The sequence below is a fragment of the Poromitra crassiceps genome (genome assembly GCF_964638095.1).
Source record: "Poromitra crassiceps genome assembly, chromosome: 22".
NCBI classification, from domain to species: domain Eukaryota; kingdom Metazoa; phylum Chordata; class Actinopteri; order Beryciformes; family Melamphaidae; genus Poromitra; species Poromitra crassiceps.
Window position 1 is genome coordinate 16,939,833 of NC_139647.1, and position 19,862 is coordinate 16,959,694.

The window sequence follows — 19,862 nt, forward strand, 5'->3', positions numbered from 1 at the left end:
CATTACTAAGCATTAGTAAGTCATTCATAAACACTGTTATAAATGTTTTATTCCTGATTAATAAACTACCGTAACCTATAATGTATTTAACAATTGTATTTCATCTCATTTATGTAAGTCCTCAGTTTAGATGAGGCCACACAAAAATACTTACTAACAACTAACTACCTTAATTACACCGGGCGTGTCTACTTTATTGTCATTTAGCAGACGCTTTTATCCAAAGCGACGTACAGCAGATTTATCACACAATAAAACATAGCAGAACAATGGAAATAGATTAAAACAGACAATATGTAATAATGATAAAAATATGCATAGATAAAAGATGATCAAGAGTGCAGATTATTACAGTGTATGAAACAATTCAGGAGTCAAAGAGATGCAGTAGAGGGAGAGGTAGGAAAGTGGATAGTAAATAGATGAGTTTTTAGTTTTCTTTTAAATATGGGCAGAGATGTGTGTCTAGCGGCTGGCCAGTGTGTGTAAGTGCATTTGTTTGACCCGTTACTCATGTCATGCTAAACAAAGAGAAACTCCCACACAGGGCGAGCGACAGGCTAACTGTTCAGAACAGTGATGACGCTCAGCAGGACTGAAGGGCCTTCAGCCTGCCATCTCCATGGCAACCAGGTCTCAAACATTGGGGGTATGTTAAGGGGACTGGCGTGGAAACGAAGCCCACACACAGGGATGGACACAGGAATACACATGCAGTTATGCAGTTACAATAGACACATGCACACACACACACTTGGATGCACAACACACATGCCATGCATGAACATACCTACATACATGTGTGGGAGGTGTATGGATGGGTGGGGGTTATTTATGTGATGGGTGGGGGTTATTTATGTGTGGGGGGTGTATGGATGGGCGGGGGTTTATTTATTAGAGGTGGGAATCACCAGATGGCCACGATGCGATACAAAAACGATACTTGAGTCACGATACGATAGCATTGCGATATATCGGCGATATTGCGATATATTGAATATTGCGATATTTCGATATATTGTCTAACTCCTTTTCCTACCTTTTCCTTGACCTCACCGGAAGTAAAACATGCAGTGTTTTTTGTTTTGTTTTGTTTCTGCCCCACATGTAGGCTACATTATTAAGCTTCTCTGGACTCAATACGCCACTGCAGGCGCGCACTGCAACATCGGGCACTTCGGGCAGATGCCCGGTGGCCTGACATGGCATGGCCTGCAAAAAACAAACAAAAAAAAAAACATCGATACTTGGCATCCAAATATCGATACAATATCATCAGGCAAAATATCACGATGCTATGGTGTATCGATTTCCCCCCCCGCTGCTTGGCCTTCTCCGATCCCTCATCTATACTGGCACATGTCATCACACTGACACATTTTTATTTTCAGGGTGTGAAATGAACACCAAATACCTGCAAAATGTTTCTCTGGGAGAGAGATCGTTAAGAGTGTCCTGCCACAGTTAGACAAGCCAACAGAAAGCCTATTTGGGCCCACCATGCAGGGCCCATGCTGTGCTAGTGATGGACCATTCCACATTTTTCTGGAGTTGATTCTGACTAGCCTGGAATTGTTCCAAATGGAAATCAACAACAACAAAATCAAAGTTTTACACTTGTCATCAGGTTGGCAGTTTCTCCCTACCCACTTGTTAAAATGAATTAGAGTATTTGTCTGTATTATAGGGCTACTACCGGTAATCAAACATAAAACTTTGATTGTTCCATCCAGTTTTTCTTCAAATGTTCTGTTTTGCCATCTGATTGCCATCTTAAATGATCATTTAAGGAAATGCCATATATAAATTGAACACAAGAGGGCACAAGACACTCATGCTGTAGGATCTGCAGACACTGGTTACTTGGCTCCAGTATTCTCTACCCATAACACTAGATAAAAGTCGATGAATGCTGTTCAGTGCAAGCCATCTTTTTTGTCCAGTGTTATTGAAAGCATACACTGTCATTTCAAGCAACTTCATGATGGTTCTAAGGACCAGGCAATGAGAAACCAGTTGTGGGTAGATTCGAATATTATAGGCTAACATTACTGCTATAGCCTACATGGATGTTAAAGGTCTCAACTCAAAGTGCTCATCTAGTGTTGCAATCAGTCAGGGTTGGAATGTCATCGTTTTAGGGGCAAGCCCATCCCACCTTCGGCGTCACAAATCTTTTTTAGGGCACAAGGCCACATGCCTGGGCATAAAGGCCATTGCTATTGACATCGTGAAGAGCGATTTCTCTGAAATGTGTGTTAAAGTAAGAGACACAGTAGAGTGACGTTATTCCAAAAAGTAAGCTGCAGTATTGTCTAGTTGACTCTAGTAGAACCAGAGGTCTGGTTACTGCTCTGACCTGGAGGGAATCTGAGATCACCTCATTTTGCATTGCAAACATGGTAGGCTATTTAGGAGATGTCTTTCTAGCACGACAACTTTCATTTATTGCTGTGAGTCGGCTACAGTAGTGGCTATACGGTTCATTTGATTTAGTTTGGTTGACAAAGTGTTTATGTATTTAACTAATGCCCTTTTATTGTACTGGAGATTGAACCAATGACCGTTACCAGTAAGTGCAGGTGACTCAATTAACAAGTTCACAACTTTCTGGTCTTACAGATGCGGACACCTGCTGAGGAAAGAGAGACCAAAGTGTTTAAAGCTACTTGCTGCTCAGAGCAGGAAGGGTTTCTCTGTGGTCGCTCCTCATTAGGCTAGCTCGTCTTCACAGAATACATGATCCACCTCATGTACTGTACATGCATTCAATCCAGACTAATGAGACCTAGCCTACCTGCAGACATTCTCTGTGGAGAAGTCTGGATAGCCACTATTTGAAGGTCCTTTCAAAGTAAAATGCAGAAACTTTTTTTGTTCTATGATTTCTCCAGAGATGCACCAACATGAATATTGAGATGCAGAATTCAAAGACCCCCCCCCCCCCACACACACACACACACACCACCACTCCACTGATAAAAGATTTCATTGATTCTGAAACGTCGTATCCTGGTAACTGATTCACTCGTTGCTGTGGATTGGATTCATAATTTATGCTCAGTGGTGTTTTAGGCTAATTTCTCCCAATCAAATATGCCCCTGGCAGAAAAAGAGATCTTCGTCTGAGGTCATTGAGTCCCAGCCAAAACAGAAGCAGTCTGTCTGCCTGATGGGACTTTGGTGATGCTTTAGAATACAGCACGCAAATTACCCTGTAAGTACAGCGTAACAAGATCTGTACTTACTGGGTAAGTACGGGGTACAAGAAGTGAATTTACCCTGTACTGTAAGTACAGGGTAGCAAATCTGTAGGAATCAGGAACATTCAACATTGAAAATTGTCACGCTGCCAAGAGAGACTGCTGGTTGACATGATGCAAATTTGACATGCATCTCAGCCTAAACAAAACAGACATGCAATCACAGGCAATATGGTATAATACAATTTTAAAAAATGCCATTATTGGATCTGTCAAATAAAAATGGAATGTTGAAAATTGGGTTCCGATCTGGTTTAGTGGGCAATGTCTGTTTCCATTTTTGTGCTGGCCACAGCTATGCCGTTTTAGGTGCGATCAGGCTGAAACTTTCAGGGGGTGTAAAGAGCACCCGTGCAGGTGACCTCACAGGCCGGATTAGGTAATTAGGTGATTGCCCTAATTACCTCATGATGTGATGTCATCAGTGATGATGTCATCACTGTGCATGCGCAATGGGCGAGCTGCAGGGCTTGCGAGGAGCCTAGGAATCGAGCGTGCGTAAGCGCGCGAGATTTCTAGTACTATAAAGCATGGTAACACTTTACAATAACGTACACAAATACTATAGTAGTTACTAGTAAACTAACCATTAACTAATAGCCAGTTAATGAGTAGCTAATGAAAAATTTGGCACTAGTCAATCACTAGTTAATCATAGTTAATGAGTAGGTAGTCATTAGTTAATGATTAGTATCTAATTTTCTGAGTAGAGTAGTTAATCATTACCTAATGATTACTAAATTTCAGCTCGTGAATAGAGTAGTTAATCATTACTTAATGATTCCAAAATGTCAGTGCGTGAATGTATTAGTTAATCATTAGTTAATCATACATTGTGAGTATAGTAGTTAATCATTAGTTCATGATTAGTTGTTAGTTCCTTAGTAGAGTAATTACTCATTAGTTAATGGTTAGTCAATGGTCAGTTTGGGAGTATATAGTTAATTGTTAGTTATTCATTACTTAAGTACTTAATTATTACCTGTCCATTAGTTACTCTTTTTGTGTACCCTATTGTAAAGTGGTGCATCATACTCAGTAGTTTATGAATACTGAATCATTACTTAATTATTATCTGTCTATTAGTTAGTCTTTTTGGGTACCCTATTGTAAAGTGGTGCATCATACTCAGTAGTTTATGAATACTGAAACATTACTTAATTATTACCTGTCCATTAGTTACTCTTTTCGTGTACCCTATTGTAAAGTGGTGCATCATACTCTGTAGTTTATGAGTACTGAATCATTACCTGTCCATTTGTTACTCTTTTCGCACCCTAACATAAAGTGAAAGATATCCTTATCAAATAAACACTCCCTCCAGGTGAGATTCAAACCCTGAACCCCAAGATTGTAAGTCTGGTTCTCTACCATCTGAGCTAACCAGCCTGTTATTTGGTAGAGCCATACTATAGGTCTGTAGAGTCAGAGACTAAGTATTATGTCCTATCCACATACTACTTTCTGTTCAAGTACTTATAGTTTTTAAGATATATTCCACCCAAATACTACCTTCTCTCCAAATACCGGTACTTATAGTTTTAAAGGTATATTCCATCCAAATACTACTTCAGGTCCAAGTACTTAGGTATGTTTCAGCCAAATACTACTTATGTCTAAGTACTTGTAAGTACTTGGACAAAAAGTAGTATTTGGGTGGAATATACCTTTAAACAATAATACTTGGTCTCCAGCTTTACATTCGATAGTATGGCTCTAACAAGCAACAGGCTGGTTAGCTCAGATGGTAGAGAACCAGACTTGCAATTTAACGATCTTGGGGTTCAGGGTTCGAATCTCACCTGGAGGGAGTGTTTATTTGATAAGGATATCTTTCACTTTATATTAGGGTGCAAAAAGAGTAACAAATGGACAGGTAATGATTCAGTACTCATAAACTACAGAGTATGATGCACCACTTTACAATAGGGTACACAAAAAGAGTAACTAATGGACAGGTAATAATTAAGTAATGATTCAGTATTCATAAACTACTGAGTATGATGCACCACTTTACAATAGGGTACACAAAAAGACTAACTAATAGACAGATAATAATTAAGTAATGATTCAGTATTCATAAACTACTGAGTATGATGCACCACTTTACAATAGGGTACACAAAAAGAGTAACTAATGGACAGGTAATAATTAAGTAATTGAGTAATGAATAACTAACAATTAACTATATACTCCCACACTGACCATTGACTAACCATTAACTAATGAGTAATTACTCTACTAAGGAACTAACAACTAATCATGAACTAATGATTAACTACTATACTCACAATGTATGATTAACTAATGATTAACTAATACATTCATGCACTGACATTTTGGAATCATTAAGTAATGATTAACTACTGTATTCACGAGCTGAAATTTAGTAATCATTAGGTAATGATTAACTACCCTACTCAGAAAATTAGATACTAATCATTAACTAATGACTACCTACTCATTAACTATGATTAACTAGTGATTGACTAATGCCAAATTTTTCATTAGCTACTCATTAACTGGCTATTAGTTAATGGTTAGTTTACTAGTAACTACTATAGTATTTGTGTACGTTATTGTAAAGTGTTACCTAAAGCACGGGTGAAATAAATGACCAGTTTGACGTTTTAGAGAGTCCAGTGTCGAGTATCTCAACATTTTACATGACTTTGGCATGTTTGTGACTCTAGCAAAATCTTTTTGCCCATAAACATCATCAGTAATCACAACCTGCTGTCTTCTTTACAGTGCACGTCAGAATGAGATGAAGGTCTCTGCGCTTTGGTTTTGCACTCAAACGTACAGGACAGGTTGTAGACTAGATGGACCAGTGTGCTGACAGCGAGGCACTCCAATCCAGCTCGTGTCTGCTGAGCTGGTCCATGTTGACGGCATTGATGGAACGCATAAAGCTGTCCGGCAACATCACTGACAGCATCACTTTATATAGGCAGGAAAAAAACAACCTTTTCTAATCTTTTTAATAGATCCACCACCCACACACACCTACACACACACACTCTCTCTCTCTCTCTCTCTCTCTCTCTCTCTCTCTCTCTCTCTATGTGTTCAGGTGTTTCTTAGAGACAGCTGTTATTATGTAAATTTCTATCTCAAGCATCTTTTAGGCATTTTGATGAGGGTCTGTATCGTTTGCTCAGGTAAGAGGCACTTCATCAAATTCTACGAGTGGTGGACAGGCTGATTCAAATGTTAATGCTTATTAAAAATATATATATATACTTTAATTCAAAAGATAGTTGTTAAAGCAGCTACGGGAGAACTTTGAACTGGTTATGAAACATTCTAAATGTAACAGGCTACTGTGGAGAGAATTTAGAAGTTGTTGTAATACCTCCCTCAAGACTTATAGGTCGCCGTCCGCATGGCGTTCTGCCGAGCTCTCAAACGCCGCACTCGCCTCTCACTTCCTGCTTCCTGCTGGAAATGACCTCTGGGTCGCTAGGTCGGCCCGCCCTCAAGTCAGGCCTCAGCCAATCATCCGCTCAATTATGACAAACATGGCACCTGACCAATGACAATCATGACAATTATGAGGTTGCATTATCAGGTGAATTCGTTTTTCTGTTCTGTTACTGTTCCCCCACACTCTGGAGAAATGCTACCTCGTTCAGTATGTGCATAATATGTAATGGAGGCATTGTACTTTAAACAACGTGCATTATTGGTTTTGTCTGCTTTTAATGATTCACACTTGGCTGAATGTAGCCTATTGGGAGTTTATGGTCTGCTTGGTAGATGTGGTTTAAGACAGCAGCACTGTTTCACAGATGTCAGAAAACTGTGATTTTCTGTGAGAATGTTCTAACGTTGTTGTTGGGTATTGTTTTCTAATTGTTATTGTCTACGTTCCTGAGTTTAGATTTATAATACAATGGTGTGTAAGTACACAATTGTTTATCAAATGTGCAAGAATAGTTTAAAAAGTGTAATATGACACGTGTACCAATGAATTAGAATCACTTTGTTAGAGATTTCAGAATCTCACTTGCAAATTAAAGTTTCCATTTTAATCCGTGTCCACTGGGAATTGTTCTCCCTCACTTTAATAGCATCCTTTTTGCAATTATCCCACTGCAGATGCAGAGTGACACCCGTGACACAGAGTGCTCCCCTGTTTTGTTTTGGGGGTGTTTTTTCTACTCAGAGTGCTGTTAAAAGAGGTTTTAATGCACATCTGAGATTTTGCTGCAATTGTCTGAAGAACACGAGATGAGTGCGTAGGTGTTAAATGATGCGCTCCACATGACTCACTCCTGACACCCCCCCCCCCCCGTCTCCCGGGGCAGCTAAGTGGCTCGTTCCTCGCCATTCCATTACGATTTCCCCGCTCGTACGCCTCTGTGTCTCAGGTGCTGTTGTTACCCACACAAGTGCTATAGGCCAACAAAAGACCTCCATCTATTATTTCAAAGTAAGGGGTTCTCAGGCAGGGTTGTTTGGTGGAGTTGTTAACAGCTAATGTAGCTATGCACATGTGAACGAGACAGGATCTTCATCCCAAACCATAAATAATACTGTAAGTAGGGAGGCAAAGCGGTATTTCAGCTTGGTTTTCATTTACACTTACAGCAAAATCTTCATAATGAGATGGCAAACAGTTAACTGCCAAGTAATATTAGTTGCCAATTGCCATCATTGTCTACTACTCCAAGTGTTTGCCGTGCTCAAGTATTACCTGATACTGTATATTGGTTATTTGGATATTAACGTACATTTCTAAATCATCATTGGTTGTTGATAGCATCTATTTAATAGTCGTCATCATCATCTATTACATCTAAATAATGTTAGATTGATAAATATTAGAGCCCGACCGATACTGGATTTTTGATGCCGATACCGATATTAGGGAGTAAAAAAATTTGGATATTGATATATCGACCAATATTCTTACATTATAAATACACATTATATTACACCATTTTTTTGCAATGATCCCTCAAATATCAAACACTTGACAAAGATATGAGTTGACATGAATTGAAATATGTAATGTAGGCAGGATATTTTACAGCTCATCAATAAACTTTATTGTCCAATAATGAAACAGTAAACTTAACTGGGAATTTAATAATTATAAATAACTAGAAATACAAAAACACAAGAAATAGAATAGTTAAGAAAAAATATCAAATATACACAACATGCTGTCTATAACTTAAAAAATCCGATACGATATATCGGTTATCGGCCAATATCGGCCGATAATATCGGTGAACCGATATATCGGTCGGGGCTCTAATAAATATTCAGGACATTTTGTATAAAGACATCTGGCAATGACACTAACCTCCCCATCTGTTTTTATGCTCCAACAGGGTGAAGGTGGCCCCCGTATTGAAGACTCAGAAGATGCTGGCTCATGTATCAGGTGCATTGATTATCCACAGGGTGTCTGAGATAATGAGATATCTCAGCTCAGTGATGTTTGCTTGTTGTGGACTGATGTTAGCATGGTGAGACTGTTGGTGCCTCTGCACGGGACAAACGTGCTTTTCACAATACCTGACACTATTTCTCTTCTCATCATCTACTCTCTCCACTTTCCATCTGTACTTTGGCTTTGAGTTATCGTGAGGCAGAACATTTATGATGCTTGCCTGATTACTTACGTAGGCCTTAGTATCCCCTAAGGAACATAGAGGCCATCAATCAAAACCCTCCATCCTCGCGGTCTTGTGCCCTTGGGTCAAGTTGTTGCCTCGACAGCCCCTCTCAGCCTTCATCTCCTGTTCTGTGCTTGTGCTTCTTCTTCAGGTTGTTTTTGGTCTTCCTCTATGCCTCCTGCCCTGTGGGTTCCAGTGTCTGTTCTGTGCTTCTTCTTCAGGTTGTTTTTGGTCTTCCTCTATTCCTCCTGCCCTGTGGGTTCCAGTGTCTGTTTAGTGCTTCTTCTTCTGGTTGTTTTTGGTCTTCCTCTATTCCTCCTGCCCTGTGGGTTCCACTGTCTGTTCTGTGCTTCTTCTTCAGGTTGTTTTTGGTCTTCCTCTATTCCTCCTGCCCTGTGGGTTCCACTGTCTGTTCTGTGCTTCTTCTTCAGGTTGTTTTTGGTCTTCCTCTGTTCCTCCTGCCCTGTGGGTTCCAGTGTCTGTTCTGTGCTTCTTCTTCTTCAGGTTGTTTTTGGTCTTCCTCTATTCCTCCTGCCCTGTGGGTTCCAGTGTCTGTTTAGTGCTTGATTGATTTTGTCGTCTTGAGTGTGGCCTGATCCAGCTCCTCTTCCTTCTGATTTGAAGTTCCACTGGTTCTTGTATGGTCAGTTCCCACAGGTTGGTGATGGTGTCTGGCCAGTAGACTCCCAGGAGGTGTCGGAGGCAACGTTTAATGAATGTCTGTAGTTTAGTGAGTATGCTATTGGTGGTCTTCCATGTTGCTGATCCGTACAGCAGGATGGATTAGACTTTTGAATGAAAGATTCTCAGTTTTGTTTTGAGTAAAAGGTTTTTTTTGTTTTCCAGATTTTGAATGATTGATTTTGAATGATTTTGAATGCTCCTCTTGCTTTACCTATTCTGGCTTTGACATCTTCACCTGTTCCTCCGTCCACAGTAATTATGCTCCCCAGGTGTATGTAAACTGCCTACCTCCTCTAACGTGGTCCATGATTATTGGTGCGTTGTTCTTGTTGTCGACTCGTATGACTTTGTGTGTGTGTGTGTGTGTGTGTGTGTGTGCGTGCGTGCGTGCGTCCGTGCGTGCGTGCGTGCGTGCGTGTGTGTGTGTGGATCTTGAGCCCAAGCATAGCAGCAGATCTTTCTGCAGTGTGTGTGATTTGTCCTGCATCTGTTGGTGAGTGTGTGCCAGGAGGTTTGCCTGATTGTTGGGGACATTATTCACATTATGTGGACATTTGTATGAGCATGGCTATTTCTAGGTAGCATATGTTGTTGTTTTTCTCATTGAAAGCATTGAAAAGTCACCACTGTGGATCCTGTGAGATAAAGAAAGCGTACTCACTGTATTGGCATGTACTGTAAAAGCCCAAGTAACATATGTACCCACAAGTCTGTTTCCAATACATTGAAAATGGAGAGGCTCCGGGCCGTTTCTCTGGATGGAATCGTAGATTGTGGGTCAAGAGTTTTGCTGCTTCGGGCTTCTAGTTTTGGGGGAGAGGTCAGAGGTCATGTTCTCAAAATAATGATTGAGCTGTCCAAGATCAGAGTTATATCGTGTGTCACATATAGTCTGATGATGGCATCCTGTGTCGTCCTTTTAGTTTACAGCTGTGCAATCAGCTGTTGGTGCTCTTTGCAGATCTCAGATTTATGACGAAGATATTTTGTGGTTTTACTGCAGTTGTGACACTGGTGCTCCTCCTCTCTGACCTGGTCTTCCTTGGGGGAATCCATGTTGGCATTCAATCTTCTGGAAGCGGGTCTTCGTTGGAGGTAAATAGCTTTTTTCCACAACACTCGCTCAACAGGATGTGTCAATGCCTTTATTCTGACTGCAGTATCGTTTCAGCGCACATTTACAAAATGTGTTTCCAAAGTGCAGTGTGTCAGTCGTATTGCCTTTCACTATCCAGTGTAAATTTGATAAAGATCACTTACATTGCAGCATACTTTCATTCCAATGATCCAACTCAACTTTGTAGCAGTTCCAGAGGCGAGTTGGCATAACAGTTGTTAAAAAATTAAAGATAATAAAAAATAAAAAATGTAAAGGACCTATGCTAAAGCCCATGTACCTAAACATATTTGTTTTATTGTAGCTTCACTAATGATATAATTCATATTTTTTAAGGTGTGTGGCACATTAAAATGAAGACTAAGTTCCAGTTTAACTGTGCTATTTTTTGCATGCACATGGGGAAATTCTCTTAAATAGAGCGACATCTGCTTCATGGCTGTGCCAGTCCTCCTCGTACTTCTGCCTGTCTCTCTTTATTTGGCTCATTTTGGTTCCTAAAGCAAGATGGCCGCTCCTTCCTGGCATCTAGCGCCGTTTGTAGCTTTGCCTTTTATTGCAAATCAGCTGTTCTTTCCACACATGGAGGAAGTGTTGACCAAAAGATGAACATCTTGTCATCATCTACTCGCCCATGTCAGTTGAAATATGTCTTAGACAAATGTTCACTAATGAAGACTACCTCCCCTAGCCAATGCCTGATCAATTCATTGATTTGCACGCCCCTTTTCATTCCTCTCTCCCCCCAACAGGTTATATCATTCATTGATATGCACGCCCCCTTCATTCCTTGTCCAATCACAGTCTTCCACGCTGGCCTGCTGGCAAATCACTTAACCGAAGTAGTATATCAGATCCCATGTATCTTTGTGTTGTAACTCACCTTGTCCTGTCACTCCTCAGTTGCCGATTTCATGAAGCAGTTGTTTCGCCCCACCTCCTCCCCTGAACCCCACCAATGTCATGACTCCTGAAGAGTTCCCTATGGGGGATTCTCTATCCTATAAATCACTGAGGACGTCTTTCTTCTAGTCTCTCATGATTGAAACACAAATATGTCCAGGTAAACAAATGACCACAAAGTTCCTCTAAAACCAGAGGTTTTCAAAGTGGGAGGTGGGCCTGCCCAGGGCAGATGTGAATTCATTGGAATGCGTCCTGAGGGCAGCATCCCCAGGGGGGCTCCAAACAGTTTCAGGGGAGACTCGGTGAAGTGGGGGGGAAAGTAGAATTCTAGACTAGCACATGCTTCCTCCTATACATGTGCACTTGCCACGCACTTCTTTTCACCTGGCAGCGAGGAGTTTCACCGGCAGGACGTAGCGTGTGGGAGGATTACGCCATTCCCCCCCCCAGTTCCAGAGCCAGCACTTGTTAAACTGTGCAGTATTCTCTTCTCACACAGCCTTTGAATAACACAAACATCATTATCATTTAATTGATTGTCAAAGACATGTCACAATATGATAACCAAAGCAAGAACGCTGCCAGCGACAATGGCGGAGGCCAAGCGGTCAGCCGGGTGAAAAGCGTGTCAGCGCGCAGAGCCTTGAAAATTGTTTCAGATATCAGCACATAATATAATCATCACAGCGCCCCCGGTTTATTTGTTGTCCAATTGACATTATGTGGTCATTTATTTTAATGCCTGCATTGATTTGAAAAGTCTGCAGGTTGTTCTTGCGCACTCACCAGGGAATTTGTTTTTCTAATATATCCGTGGACATGTGCCTGCACATTTTCTCTCTGAACTCAGAAACTCTTTCCATGTAGATACCGAGAGGCACCCATACAGGATGTCCCTCACTGGCACCCATACATCCTGTATGGGTGCCAGTGAGGGACATCAGCACCCATACAGGATGTCCCCCACTGGCACCCATACAGGATGTCCCTCACTGGCACCCATACAGGATGTCCATCACCACCCATACAGGATGTCCATACAGGATGTCCATCAGCACCCATACAGGATGTCCCCCACTGGCACCCATACAGGATGTCCATCAGCACCCATACAGGATGTCCATCACCACCCATACAGGATGTCCCTCACCACCCATACAGAATGTCCATCAGCACCCATACAGGATGTCCCTCACTGGCACCCATACAGGATGTCCCTCACCACCCATACAGGATGTCCCTCACCACCCATACAGGATGTCCATTATCACCCATACAGGATGTCCATCATCACCCATACAGAATGTCCATCAGCACCCATACAGGATGTCCCTCACTGGCACCCATACAGGATGTCCCTCACCACCCAGGATGTCCCTCACCACCCATACAGGATGTCCATCACCACCCATACAGGATGTCCATCATCACCCATACAGGATGTCCATCATCACCCATACAGGATGTCCATCACCACCCATACAGGATGTCCATCATCACCCATACAGGATGTCCATCACCACCCATACAGGATGTCCATCACCACCCATACAGGATGTCCATCACTGGCAACCATGACTTAGATCCGGGCACAAATATTAGCTGGAGGCTGGAGCAGCAGATAATTTAAAACATGTCTAAGGCGCTTTGAATGAAATGTAACGGATCCGCCTCTTATTCCCATCGGTGCTCTACTCTTTATGCCTGCAAGATGAACTACAGAGGGAGCGCCGAGGCTCCTCTCATTAACACCAGATCAATGCTGTTAAATCATCAGCCTGCGTGTGGGTCTGGGAGCAACTTACTTCCCTGACCTCTCTGATGCGCGCGTGTATGTTCGTCTTGCAGCAGCCCGTCCTCCTCAATCTGTGTGCTAATAAAACAGCTTGGCAACCGTGCACGATGCAGTCACACAACTTTACGGGTGTGTAGTAGAGTTAGAAAACACACCCCCACACACACACACGGACACACACACTTTTACACAATGTGTAATTATAATATATTGATATGATAATATATTCAGGGCGATGGAGGAGGCAGAACTAACCTTACAAGTTTTCTGTTCCCGCTTTTACTGAGAAACGCTGTCCTACTGATGATCACCAATCAACTTTGCATTTAGTTTTGAGTTGCCTCTCTGCCCGTGGCTTTTTCACCTCTTACTTGAAGTACTCTGATCCATGTTAATCAAGAGGGGAATTAAAGCAACTGGCTTGTGTAATGATGGAGCCCGTGGCAGTGGTCCGTACCATATCACTAATGGGGAGCCAACCCAAACCATCCAGCACGACACAGGAATTATATTATGCTCACAGTACTTTATTACAAAATAAAAAAAGACAGTCCAGAATCCATCAGCTGGTAGCACCAGCCGTCCCTCCTGCTTAGTAGCGTCTGTCCACTCCTTGAGGTCCAAGGCTGTAGTCTCTGATCCGGTGTGGTCCCTCCAGAGAAGCAATTAACTTAATTGTTAATTAAGAATCATTAACAGCATCGGTATCAGTAACATCAAACGGTGGGTCGTCGTAGAAGAATATTTCACGCTGAGAGTGTTAATGAAATTTAGTCACTTGGAAAGACAAGACACTGGGACGTCTCGGCATGATGGCACGGACTGCTCATTAGTCATGTAGGTTAGGTTATGGACTGAAAGGTTCCAAATGGTCCTAATCCAATTTAGGTCAGACTCAGAGAGATGTCACCTTCCAAAAGTGTGCATCAAATTCCCTCCCATTGAAATGCAACGAATAATTTTGAGTCTGAAAGATAAGCAGCTCTAAGCTGGCACCGTTTGGACATGGAAATCAATTGAGGACAATGCTCTCTCTTTGAAAAATGCTGAACAAGCAAAAAGAGAATAATAAATAACACACTACAACAAGACTATTTTATGAAATATAAAATAAAGTTGTCTATTACCAAAATATGTCTTGTTTAGCCTTAGTCCACCTGACCTTCCTCTTATACTGCACAGTGAGCTGGTGCGTGTTGTGAATGAGACTGAGAAGAGAAGAGAAAAGACTAGATCATTGAAATGCATTGTGGTTGCAGGTGCAGGTTACCGAGAGACTCTGGAGGCAAGCCTGTTGGGAGGAGGTGCGGACAGCTTTCCCTGCTACTAGACCTTCCAAGGAGCAGCTATACGTAGAATAAAAATAAATCCTGTAACTTCGGTGAGACTTTACCCCTATATAATTAGACACACATATAGACAGTGGTGGCCTAAAGGTTATAGCCCCTCCCTCATTACCACCACTGAGGTGCCCTTGAGCAAGGCCCTCCTTGACCCCAACCACTCCAGTGGAGCTGATCAGTGGCCAGCAGATCAGGCTGTGGTTGTATGGGTCAGCTTCTGTGTGTGAATGTGAACAGGGCGCTCCTGAAAAAGAGAGCATTGCTCTCAGTGAGACTCCACCTGTATAAATAAAGGTAAAAAAAAAATGCATTCACTGTAAGGTAAGAACATAATGTTACAGAATAGCAACGGTAGGAGCTAGTTGTGTTGGCTATAGGCCTATAGTGATATAGGTATAATAACCATATTATTCATAAGGTGGGAAGAGCATTAGAGCATCGGTAACAAAAGGTATTTGTTTTTATTCGTATTTCAGGCTATTCTACCATTGCCCCACCTGTATGTTAGCTTTCCTCTACCCACCACATGACTCACCTTGCAGTGGCATTGGAGTGAGAATCCCTGCTATCATACAACCAGAGCAACCTGCTGAGTCCAGAGTCTTGCCTTCAGTAGCCAAGGTCTCTATGGCATATCTGGTCCATAGCCAGCATCTCCACTGTCTTCAGAACAAAGGCTGACTGGACTGTGTGAGCCATGCAGCCACTGATAAGCACCTCACCAGACTGGCCCTAAGCTGCCTGCAGGCTAAGACATCAAGGATCAAAAGTTATCTCATGGAAGGCTTGTGTGCATTAGTACGATTGTCTTAATATAGTTATACTGCAGATTTAGGCTAGTCCCTATGGGAATTATGCCCCTAGCCTAAGGTGACCAGACGTCCCCGATTTTCAGGGACAGTCCCTGTTTTTGGTGACCTGTCCCCCGAAAATGTCCCCGATTTTCTACTGGCATCTGCGGCCAATATGACTCTAGCTCTAGCGGGCTCATTCTTAAATCTAGAGTGAAGATACTTAGAGGGTATGAAACTGTAAGACCTGCAGCATCCATTGGGACCAACAATGCCATGCTACCTTGTCGGGAAGGAAGGAGCTAAATAATGAATTTTGAAAAACCGGCATGTTCAATTTCAAAGGGAACCCTTAACCTCTGACCTCAAGATATCTGAATGAGAATGGATTCTATGAGTACCCACGAGTCTCCCCTTTACAGACGTGCCCACTGGCAAAACACTCAAGCAGGAAGGTTGCAGGAGGCTTACGGGCGGCTTAAAAGCATATCAAAGCATCACACGTCTATGTAGCCCGTTGATCCAGACATCCAACAAGTGTTGACATGATTTGCTGCAGCTCTTTCAGGACATCTTGAACATTGAAAAAGCACTTTGCTCCACCGAAAATACTTTTTGAGATCTGAGGCTTTTCATAAAACATTTGGCGCTGGAGGTTAGGACGGCCAGGCCTCATGCTGCTGGAGAACACATTGACATTTTTGTGAAGGGGCACAGTGAATTAAGTGTGTGTGTGTGCGTGTGTGTGTGTGTGTGTGTGTGTGTGTGTGTGTGTGTGTGTGGGTGGGTGTGTGTGTGTGTGTGTGTGTGTGTGTGTGTGTGTGTGTGTGTGTGGGGGTGGGTGGGTGGGTGGGGGGGCCTCTTTGTGAAGCCGACACCGTTTATTACAGTACAACAGCCATGGGCAAAATAAATGAAACCGGAATCATCCCCCTTTTTTATTTCATAGGTCATAATAACATTGGATATTTTAATGATGATAATGATGATTGCCGGAGTGGAAATGTCCCCGATTTTCATTTGAGAAATCTGGTCACCGTACCTAGACTGTCTAGTCCGTGTAGCAGCGTGACTCTGGCTCTCTATTCATTAGTACACAATAGCCACACAAGGCTATTATAGATGAGGACAAAATACACGATTCCCCGCAGGTGTCATTTATAATTTGAGTAAGAATATGACGGCACCTGTATGAGTTGGAAAGCTTGAGAAGCTGTAGGCCTTATAGCCTACATAACACTGAAATCAACACAGTTGACACCCACTGCCTCTTTTCAGTGGAAAATGTAGAGATAAAATAAAGTCAAATAAATGTTTTTCTTTATTATTATTTTTTCCATTCTTGAATGCTTTTAATCTATTGATTTTAGCCAAATTCGGTAAGCATCATCAGACCGTTAAAGTTGAGGCTGTTTATTGAAGCTGGAGCTGGATGTGGAATAGGGTGTTATGGGGGGGGGGGGGGGGGGGGGGGGGGGGGGGGGGGGGCGCTTCTTACTGTAAGTTGGGAATTGTTTTCAACCTGATGAACATTATGATCAATAAAAGTATACAAGGACAGCTATGGAATTAGGTTGGATATAAATCACTCGCTGATCATTGATCCTATCTTGACAGCATGCGGCCCCTCACATTTCAGATTGCGATAATTAATTGTGTAATTCAGCAGGGGCTCACTTGTATGGCGGCGTCCCGTGATCGAGGAGGCAAACTCTGCTTGTTGCAGGAATGATCAGGGAGCAGAGTGTAGAAACCAGAGTGTAGAAACCAGAGTGTAGAAACCAGAGTGTGGGAAGAGAATGTGAACCTCCTCTCTTACTATTCACACTGCACACTTGTGTAAACACATGGCTCCAGGGTCTGGCTTCCAGGCTTAAGTTGTTGCAAGGGCATTAGTGCATTGCTATTCAGAGGAGTCATTCCTGAAAATCATTACTAAACCCTCTAGGTGCCTTTAATTCTGCTACAAACAACTGGCATCCGCTTTAACATGCTGTTCCCATGGCTGTGGGTGCAATTTCTTTCTCTGCCAATCAATCAAGCCAGCCTGTCAAGTCGGCCAATCAATCAACCAACCAGCCAGCCAGTCAATCAATCAACCTCTCACTCCCTAAAACCAGCTTAATGCACTTGTGTGTAATTTTGTAAATTGAACGACTGTTCCAATAAACAAGCATGCAACTCAAGCTGTTTTTCAATATGGAATCATGACGATACAAAGATTATTTTGACGAGCCTACGCAGGCTTTTCATTAGTTGATTTCTATTCTTGTCTGAGGGACGATCACGTCTGTGGCACTAAGTAGGATCAGTGTGAGGGGGTCAGTTAGGAATCCTCTTAAATGGGCACAAAACTAAAAGGTTTAACGGACGTAAGAAGATCAGAGCAGAGAATACATCTGCTGAATTACACCTTGGAGAGCTTATGAGGAACGTAATCCTATCAGTGATCATGATCAGTGGCACAGGAGCTTGAAAAAACAAACAGGCCAACATGGATGCTATGTGGATGCAATCACAATTAACTTACCAAGGTGAAAATAACGATTGCTAAGCTGAACAGGATACAGTATAGAAAATATTTATTGTTATTATAGTACAGTATGTCACAGTTAACAAAGAGTTCCCATTGTGCTTGCCGTAGTTACACTTCTGATCATATGAAATGTATGAATATATAGAGAGGCATGTGCATATTACAGAGATGACCATACACTATAGCCAATCTTTCCTTAGGAACAAAACATTGCAATATCATTTGTGCAATACATACTATCGCTATAGGCAGCTCCCTGGAGCTGACCACAAAAATAGCTCCGTGTTCAAATTCCCTATTCGTGCTAATGTGTTTCAGAGGAGCAACTGTAACTGCCGTTCTTAGTGCAGGACTGGGACATGGGTTATGGGACAATTTTCTAAAGGCACAGTTTTGCATGCTTTTCAATGGAAAACTTCAGTTATTAGTGACTGTACTAATAACAAATAGTCATGTAGCAATAGTAATAGTAACAGCAATGAGTAAAAATCCATGATAATCGGCAGCGGTTACATTATGCATGTTTTTTGTTGCTGCTCGGACCTCTGTTTATAAATGATACAGCACATAACAATATATTGCTTTCTGAGAGCTTGTCTCTGAATTTTAGAGTGCATCTCGATCCCATTCCAGCTGTGGTGTTTGTAAAAGATTTAGCCGCTGAAGATGCGCTGTAAAGTGAAAGTAACCTTACGCAATCCACCTGCCAGAAGGAATGCTTTAATAATGGCTGCATTTTCACGAGAAACGGTTTTGAACCTTATATGAGACGGATCTGATATTTTTATTGATTGAACATGGATAGACCAAAAGATCATATTCCTCTGACATTGTAAACACATTGTACTTGTTTTTCTTCTTCGCTCAACTGGTATCCAAAATGTTGGTACTGGCTACAGCATGACATGAGACACCACAATAAGGTTGTGTTAATGAACTTACAGTGTAGTAATACTCCATCACTAGATGACAGCAGCTACAGCACATAACACCAAGGGTAGGGAGTATCGTTAGTACAGTGTAGTCATAGTTAATATTTCATTCAAAATGAAAGTTTTAAACATTATGTTGAAAGAGTTAAAGTTTCGGTCATTCGTATGTGTCATTGGTGGAAGATAACAGACTTATATTGAGGGTAAAATGAGAATGTTCTGCTAATAGTTAAAGTGATATTTAAACAGTTTAACTTATTGTCTGGTAAAGATTAAGTTTAAGATTATGGTTCAAATTAAAGATGTCATTAAGGTCAAGTATGGATGGGCTGAGTATGGCCGCAGTGACAAATGAAACAAAATCTGAAAATGTACACAAAGATGTTGTCAACACATATAGAACAGTTAATATACAGAGGCGGTTATTAAGTGTTAAACATTTTCTTATTTCATTTCCATCATCGGCACTGCATCTCTCACTTCATCTGATTTCAAAGCCTTGTGTAAAATAAAATCACATGTATCATGATTCACGCGGCTATTATTAGTCTCCCATAAAACTGTCATGCAAGGTTAGCCATCATATCAATATACCGGTGCTCATATATCATATCATACATCAAACACACACGCGCACACACACACACACACACACACACACACACACACACACACACACACACACACACACACACACACACACACACACATATTTATATATATATACAGTATATATGCCTAGGCTCACCTGCTGCAGCTCAACCGGCCTGCAGCTCGCCAAGCTGGCCCCCTCAGCTCGCATACGCAGCAATTAATCTGCCCTAATTAAAAAATCTGGCTCCGTCAGGTCACGCGCACGGGT